Here is a 9,488-nt window from a genome sequence, read left to right on the forward strand (position 1 = left end):
GCATATACAGGGGGAGGAGGTCCCCCTCAGTCACAGTCATAGGGGAGGGGAGTAAGGGAAAAGTGGGAGGGAGGGAAGAATGGGAGGATACAAGGGATGGGATAACCATTGAGATGTAACAAGAATAAATTTTTTTAAAACTTCAAAAAAAAAAAAAAAGAAAAGAAAATTATTACAATAAATAAATAAATTATTTTTAAAAAGATAAGCTGTTCCTGTGGAACTCCTAACAGTAGAGTGTCAGTCACAATAGAGGGGTGTCGCTGGCTTCCTGTGTCTGCTCTTGGGATCCTTTCCCTCCTACTAGGTTGTGTCACCTAGCCTTGATATGAGGGCTGATTCCTAGTCTTATTGTATCAGTTGATGTCACTGAAAGGCATCTATTTCCTGAACAGGAAAACAGAGGAGGAATGTATCTGAAAGAGAGAGAGAGAGAGAGAGAGAGAGAGAGAGAGAGAGAGAGAAGGTGGAAGGAGGACTGTGAGAAGGTGATTGAGGGAAAACTGTGATCGGAATATAATTATGATATAATAATAATAATAATAATAATAATAATAATAATAATAATAATACATAGAGATAAAAAGTGCTTCATGGATCTATAGGAGGATAGTACACAAAAAGAAACATGTGACTGACTATGAATGACTATAAAATTTTATTTTTATACTTAAAAGTTGATAGTAGTGATGGCTGTGAAACTATGAATAAATTAAAAATCACAGCATTGAATACTTCTAAGGGATAAAATATATATTAATAGACCCCATCTGACCTTCAGATGCATTTATATGTCATTTTAAAATAAATATCCCAATATATTATAAGGAAGCTGTCTTAGTAAGGGCTTCAATTGCTATGATAAAACACCATTGCCAAAAGCAACTTGGAGAAGAAATTGTTTACTTTATTTTGTACTTTGTAGTCCACCATCTAGGAAAGCATGGGCTGTAATTTGAGACAGAAACTGATGCAGCAGCCATGGAGGGGTACTGCTTACCAGCTTGTTCCTCCGGCTTGCCCAGTCTACTTTCTTATATCACCCAGGACCACCTGCCCAGGAATGGCACCACAGCACCCACAATGGGCTGGGCACTCTCACATGGATCACTAAGTAAAAAATACACAACAAGCTTGCCCATGGGCCACTTTGTTGGAAGAATTTTCTCAGCTAAAGACCCATCTCCTAGCTTGTGTCAAGTTCACATAAAACTAGCCAACATGGAAGCACTTCATGTTATTTTTAGTTTCAAGGCACTTTTCCATTTGCTTCTCTATTCCTATAATAAAACCCACAACCAAAAGCAACCTGAGGAAGAACGGATTCATTTTGCTTAAGCTTCCACAAGATTGTCTATTCATGTAAGGAAACAAAACAGGAATTCAAGGTAGGAACCTGGAGAGAGGAACTACTGGGTGAGTGCTGAGTACTGTATTACTCTCCGTGGCTGGCTCAGCTTGCTTGCTTTCTGTCTCTTTTTAGACAAAATTTTCTAAATTTTCTAAAACTATGTAGACAAGGTTAGCCTTGAAATCACAGGACATTCCTTACCTCTGCCTCTTGAGTGCTGAGATTAAAAGCATGTGCTATCATGACTGGTCATCTTGCTTTCTTTGACAAGCTGGGGCCACCACGGTGGCACTGTGCCCATAGTTGGCAACACCATCCCATATCCACCGTAGATCAAGCAGATGGCCCCACAGACATTCACATAGACTAATATGACAGAGGTGTTTCCTCAATTAAGGTTCAATCGCCCCAGGTAACTCTACTTTATAGAAAGTTGGCAAAACTAACCAGCACAAACACAAGGAGATTTTATGCAAACTAACGTTTGGAAATCCTCTTTTAAAATTAGGATGTGAGATGGTTATTTTATAGAGTTATATGAAACAAAAATATTTGCTTACCTAGGTTGAGAGTCCAACTGACAAATAATATAAATGAACTATGTAGTATCGTATGTGTGAGGGTATTTATTTTCAAACAAATGAGATTTTGGCATGACAAATTTTTGAGAAGCTGAATTCTTCCACTGTATAAAACCAGCATGCATGGGGATTGTTCCCTGGATAATGAATAATATTTTATACATCTTTACTCAGCACAATTTCTGGCATCTTGTAGCAGCCATAGTTATTTGCTTTCAGGGACAAACACAGAAGTTCAGTTCTAGTAAAAGTGGAGTTGGTTTGTGTGTCATGTGTAAGTTTGCAAGGTTCTAGGAAATATGAAATAATCAGTTTTCCTCAACTCTGCCACTTCCTGTGAATGTTGAGCAAAATTCATAGGGCAGTTAAATACAGACTGAAATGTACATTTTGGGCAAATTGAGAAAATTTCATAACTTTGCCAAATGTTGTATAATTTAAGGGCCAACATTTAATTTCATAATGCTTTTTAATAAAATGTTGTATGTGATATGATGTATAACAATAAGAAAAAGGAAAATGTCTGTGTTCTCTCAGAATGCTGGGCATTCCCTTCTCCTTGAGCCAGAACTTGAGGGCTTTCCCTTTCAAACACCAAGTATGTAATCTCTTAACTTGTTATTTTATCTTTTTAGTGTCTCAGGAAGACTCTACACTTAATAATTTTATTGTTGTGACTTCAGGTTGTTGTATTTTATCAGACATCACCTGAAAATTATTTCTATAACCACTCATTGTGTCCAAACTGCTATTGTATATAGTTTTTATATCTAACACTTAGAAAATCTATTCGTGTGTTTTGTTTATTTTTCTTTTGAGCTTAGTTGATAAAGTACTTACTTAGAATATAAAAATCCCTGTGTAAAACATATGTGAAAGCACACACTTATAACCCCAGTACGAAGAAGGCAGAGGGAGGAGGATCACAAGTTCAAGGGTATTCTTGGTTAAATTAGTGATTTTTTTAGAACATCCTGAGATATACGACACCCTATCTCGAAAGACAATTTTCTTTGAGGTCTGGTATGGAGACATGTATATGTTATCTAAGGACTGAGTACAATGAGGTAAGATAAATCCACATTCCGGACTAGGCTGGGCAAATAGAAAAAAAAATATATCTCTAAACAAAAGTTTCTCTAGGGTTCCAAATTTTTCTTTCCATCATTGTTTTTGTCTCCTTTCGCTCCTATCAATTTCACTTGCTAAACTGAAGCTATGTTGTTTCCTAAGTAAATTTACATGACTGATTGATTGGATCAGTCTGAAGCAGCCCTTCAAGAATTTCCAAGAGTTAATTGTTCTTAATTAGTGTTTGGGGATCTCTCCCTGGAAACCCTCTGGGCCCATTGACCAGGAAATCAGGTAGGTGATTTTCATTCTCTTTAGCATTCTTCAAGTCTAATTCCCTGGTCTTATCTCCAGCTTGTTAGCAGACCACTTAATGTAGCTTCTTCTTCCTTTCTGCTCCCATTCCAAAGGGACTAAACATATCTTCTCCTACAGCCTGCCTTCTTCACCCTATCCCTTTGTGTCACTGGCCAATACCCAGATATTATTTCCCTGGAAACTAGATAGGCACAGGAGCCAGGGAATCATATTCTAGTGGCAGACCTAGCTTTCCTCCCTCTAGTGGATGTTCTCATCCCCCTGCCCTTCTATAGCTCATCCCCATTCTTGAGTGCCACCTCCAAATACCTAGAAACTAGTTCTACATAGGATCCCCAGGATTCATGCCTGGCAGGGAATCAGAAGCACTCTTTAACAAGCATCCCACAGTTATCACATGTTCCTAAGACCCAGAAAGTGCTATAGAAATCAAGGAATGGAAAAATCCAACCAACAAAGATAAGACCAGAAATCAACACCTAGAATTATAATCATTCTAAATGCAAATGGCTAGACACCGATGTAAAATCACAACCAATAACAACCAAGACCATATGTCTCCACTAGAGCCCAGCAACCCAACTACAATAGGCCCTGAGGGATGCAATATAGCTGAAGTACAAGACAAGGACTTCAAATAGATATGATGAATATGATCAAGGTCCCTAGGAGGATATTAATAAATCCATTAATTTAATTATTACTGTAAATGTGTAATATTTATATTTATTTATTTACTTATTTACAGTTTTAAAAAAGAATAGAAGGAGGAGAAGAAATACAGGTGGGTCAAAAGAAAATACTTTTGGCAAAATCACAGAAGAAATTTTCCCTAACCTAAAGAAGGAAGTGCCTAGTTTGGTACAAGATGTATGCAGAATACCCAATACACTGGACCAGAAAAGAAATTCCCTACAACACATAATATCAAATGCTAAACATACAGAAAAAGGAAAGAATATTAAATGCTGCAAGGGAAAAAGGTAAAGTGACATTTAAAGGCAGACCTATTAGAATAATAACTGACTTTTCAGTGGCGACTCTAAAACCCAAAAGGACCATCCAGCTTACTATACTCAGCAAAATTTCAATCAAGATAGCTGGAGAAACAAATACATTCCATAGTAAAACCAAATTTAAGCAGTGTCACTATGTATGACACTAGAATAAAGACTTCAACCTGAAGAGGTTAGTTACACTCAAGAAAACACAAGGAATAAATAATCTCAGACCAACAATCAAAAGAGGGAGTGAAACACACGTCACAACAAAAAAATATTGGGAATCAACAAAAACTGCTCACTGATCTCTCAATATCAGTGGTCTTAATTCCATGAATAAAAATATAGCAACTAACAGAATGAATGCAAAAATAGGAGCCATCTTTCTGTTGTGCCTAAGAAACACACCTTAACATCAAGGATAGACATCACCTCAGGGTAAAGAGTAGAAAAAGATATTGCAAGCAAATGAACCTAAGAAACATATGTTGTAGCAATTTTTGTATCTGACAAAATAGACTTCAAAACAGAACTAATCCAGAGATAGGAAAAGGACATTATATACACATCAAATTCACCAAGAAGGTACTGCAACTCTAAACTTTGTTCACCAAATACAAGTGCACCAAGTTCATAAAAAGCAACATTACTACAGCTTAAACCATATGCTGACCCTCACACAATAATAGTGGGAAACTTCAATAACCCACTCTCACCAGTAGACAGGTCACCCAGTAAAACACTAAGCAAAGAAATGCTGGAGCTAAATGATATCATAAACTAAATGGAGTTTGTATATATATATATATATATATATATATATATATATATATATATATATATATATATATATATATATATATCATTCCATCCAAGTACAAAATAGTATACTTTTTCTCAGCAGCTTATAGAACTTTCCATAGACTTGACCACATACTTGGATACAAAGCAAGTCACAACAGATACAAGAAAACTGAAATAACACTCTGCATCTGATCTGACCAAAACAGATTAGAACTGGATATTGGCAATAAAAGAAATGACAGAAAATTTACAAGCTCATGGAAACTGAACAACTCACTACAGAATGAAAAATGGATTAAGAGAAATTAAAAGCTTCCTAGAACTGATCAAAAATGCAAACACAAAGTACCCAACCTTATGTGACACAAAGAAGGGGGTTCTAAGAGGCAAGTTCATAGCACAAAGTATCTACATAAAGTAATTGGAAAGATCTCAAATTTGTAACAGCAGCACACCTGAAAGCTCTAGAAAAAGAAGAAATAATACTCAAAAGAAGTAAATGACAAAAATAATAAAACTCATGGATGAAATCAATAAAACAGAAACAAAAATTTATAAAGAATCAATGCAACTAAGTTTGGTTTTTGAGAACATCACTATGATTGACATACCCTTGACCAAATTAACTAAAAGGCAAAGGGGGAGGGGAGATCCAAATTAACAAGATTAGAAATGAAAGGGAGCATAGCAACAGATGCTCAGAAAGAAGTCCAGAGAATCATAAGGACATGCTTTAAAAGCCTATACTCCACCAAATTGAAATTTTTAATAGAAATGAATACTTTCCTCAACATGTACTACTTAACAAAGTTAAATCAAGACCAGCAAGCAATTTAAACAGATGTATAACCCCCAGTGAAATAGAAACAGTCATTAAAGGTCTCCTAAAAAAAATAGCTCAAGGCCAGGTGGTTTTATCTCAGAATTCTACCAGACTTTCAAAGAATAGTTAATGTCAAGACTCCTCAAATTACTCCACAAAAAAATTGAAACAGAAGGAACATTGACCAATTCATTTTATGAGGCCACAGTTACCCTGATACCCAAGCCACATAAAGACTCGACAAAGAGAGAGAATTACAGACCAATTTCCCCTGTGAGCACAGATGCAAAAATTCTCATATATAGCACATATAATTGGTAAGAAGGGGACAAACAGATTAAGAGTAATGAGAAGAGCGTTTAGGGACCAAACATGATGAAATGTCATCATGAAGTCAAATATTTTGAATGCCAACTAAAAAAGTAAAAAGGGATTAAAAAATTTAGCAGTGAAAATATTTATTCAAACTGCACATAACATTATTATTAACTGTGGTAAGTATTCTGTAAGTAGACCTTCAGAACTTATTTATGTTGTAGCTGAAAGCTTGACCTACATCTCTTCATTTCCACCAACCTGACCTGTGCTATTTCTATTCTGTTTCTGTATGTTTAAGTATTTTTTAGCTCTTACATAAATTTTAGAATACATATTATTTGCTTTGGTTGTATTTCATGAGTTTTACTTAAGACAATGTCATATAAGCTCATTTACATTGTCATAAGTCAGTATTTCCTCCTTCCTAAGACTGAATCCTATACCTTCTGTTTCCTGTAGCCATGCACCTGATTTTTATAAAGAAGCCAGAAATACACACTGAGGAAAAAAGACAGCATCTTCAACAAATAGTGTTGGTCAAACAGGATGGCTGCATGTAGAAGATCCATGCTTATCACCCTGCACCAAATTCAACTCCAAGTGAATAAAGACCTCAACATAAAACCTGATAGACGAGAGAGTATGGAAGAGCCCTAAACTCACTGGCACAGGAAATAACTGCCTGAACAGAACACCAACAGCAGAGGCACAAAGGCCAACAATCAATAAATGGGATCTCATGAAATTGAAAAGCTTCTGTATAGCAAAGGACACTATCATCCAGACAAAACAGGCTACAGAATGGAAAAGATTTTTTACTTTCTACTTTCAATAGAGAGCTAATATCTAAAATATATAATGAACATAAGAATGTATATCAAGAAAACAAATAACCCTAATTAAGAAATGAAGTACATATCTAAGCAGAGTAGTTTCAAAAGAGGTAACAGAAATGTCTGGGAAACACTTAAAAGTGCTCAACATCATTAGTTATCAGGAAAATGCAAATAAAAACTACTTTGAGATTTCACCTTACACTGGTCAGAATGGACAAGATCAGTAAATCAAAACAGCTCATGTCAGCAGGGATGTGAAGTAAGAGGAACAGTTTTCCATTACTGGTTGGAGTTCAAAGTTGTATAGCCACTTTGGAAATCAGTGTGGTTGTTTCTCAGGAAGCTAAGTAAATAGATGTACCTCAAGATCAAGCTACTCCACTCTTAGACATATATCCAAAGGATTCTATAACCTACCACAGAGACATTTGCTCAATTATGTTCATTGCAGCTCTGTTCATAATAGACTGAAATTGTAACCAGCTTAAATGTCCTTCAGAAGATGTATGGATAAAGAAAATGTGGTACATTTACACAATGGAATGTTATTCAGCTATTAGAAAATGAAATCATAAATATTTCAGGTAAATGGATAGAGCTAGAAAAAAATCCTGAGTTAGGTAACTTAGACTCAAAAAGACAAATATGGTATGTATTCATTTATATGTGGATGTTAATTTTTAAGCCTTCTATAATCAAGCTACAGTCCATATAACTGTAGAGGTTAGGTATGAAGTAAGTGGCTCTGGTGGAAGGATTGGGACCACCTAGGAAGAGGACATAAATAATTGCAGATGGATGGGGAACCAACTGGAATGAGAGGATCAGATGAGGAGGGCCACAGAGAAGGTAGTGAAGGATGGAATATGAGAGGGACAGCTAAAACTAAGAGCCACTTGTGAGGGTGTATAGAAACCTAATACAGAAAAGGCTTCCTAAAATATACACATATATGATGGTGATCTAAATAGAATCACCAAATAATGGAGGAGATGGAGCCCTAACTGAACGGCTCTTGTCACCAAATGAAGACTTCTGTTCTGAGAATGGTTTACATCTAATTGAATTTTTGGCCAAAGAAGGTTCATAGGAACCCATTAGCTTTTGCCAAGGCTACTGGTTCCTCTCTACAAATTGATGATAAGTCATGATTGCTGAAGACAGCACCTACACAACTCACTAAACGGAGAAGTCAAGCTGGTGCCTCCCAAGAGATTCCCTTCTACTGCCTAGTGTTCAGGATACTAGAAGGTACTCTGCAGGCTTTCAAAGGAAAAGGTATTTGCCAACCCAGCTACAAAATGTCCAATCTACAATGGTGACCAGCATACAAGATGTGCTATTGCAATAGTGGCATGAAGCCTATAGATGAACCAACCAACATCTGAGTGGATTTAACACCCAAACCACAAGATGAAATTTACCATTGACAACTGCTCACGTGGCCAAGAACCTGATACTAGATAGACCATGGACCTAAGGGAAACCCAAATATTAGTGTTTCCTAATGATATTATGCTGTACTCAGAGACCAGTGTCTTTCTCAACAGTAATCTAAGAAAGGTTCCTTCTGCAACATATTGTAATAAACACAGAGATCCACAGCTGGACAATGTGCAGAGAGTGAGAGACCTTGGAATACTTGGTCCTAAATTGGATGTGCCCATCAAATCCATCCCCTCACAGCACAGGGAACCCTGCAAAAGAAGAGGCAATAAGACTGTAAAACCCAGAGGAAATGGATGCAAACAGGAACTTCTAAACACAGCAGATCCAAAGCACATATGAGCTCACAGAGACTGTGACAGCATGCACCAGGACTGCAAGCCAGATGGGGTCCCACTGCTAAGAGCAGGAGTTGGTACTACCTAATGCTTAACCCAGAAGTTATCTCCAATGGATAACTACTCCTCACAAAAGGAAATTTAATTTTCTCCAAATGAGTCTCACTGGGTATACAAACTGCTCTTTTGGCCAGGCCCAATGCCCATCACTGGATGCCCAACACAAAATGAAGCCAAGGCATTTTTTGTTATTTTTGTTGTTGTTTGTTACCCTATAGGCCTTTGCTTATATATTATGGTTTCCATTTTTGTGTTTTTATGGGATTTGTGTATTTTCTAATGTGAGTGTCTCCATATCTATATGTTGTTTCTTAGACATTAAAAAAAAACCTTTTTGATTTCTGTTCATTTTTTTGTTCTATTGAGACTTATTTTTATTTTCTCTTATTTTATTTCCTTCTGTTTTTTAGATGTCAAGGAAGAATATGGATTTGGATGGGTAGAGAGCTGAGAACAGACTTGTAGGACTTGGGGGAAGAGGAACTACAATCAGAATATATTATATCAACAAAAATCTATATTTTTTAAATTAATATTTGAT

General features: G+C 36.3%; 1 protein-coding gene across 1 annotated transcript in view; it reads left to right on the forward strand.

Annotated features, from left to right (window-relative positions):
* The window catches only part of Pwwp3b (PWWP domain containing 3B), a 43,060-nt gene extending 36,188 nt beyond the window's left edge, over nucleotides 1-6,872 (forward strand). The window contains exon 4 of the transcript XR_007830179.1: nucleotides 6,727-6,872. The gene's annotated coding sequence lies outside the window, so the exon portion shown is untranslated. The remainder of the gene's footprint in view (nucleotides 1-6,726) is intronic.
* Nucleotides 6,873-9,488: the final 2,616 nt, after the last annotated feature.

This window comes from Acomys russatus, chromosome X (genome assembly GCF_903995435.1).
Source record: "Acomys russatus chromosome X, mAcoRus1.1, whole genome shotgun sequence".
Taxonomy (NCBI): domain Eukaryota; kingdom Metazoa; phylum Chordata; class Mammalia; order Rodentia; family Muridae; genus Acomys; species Acomys russatus.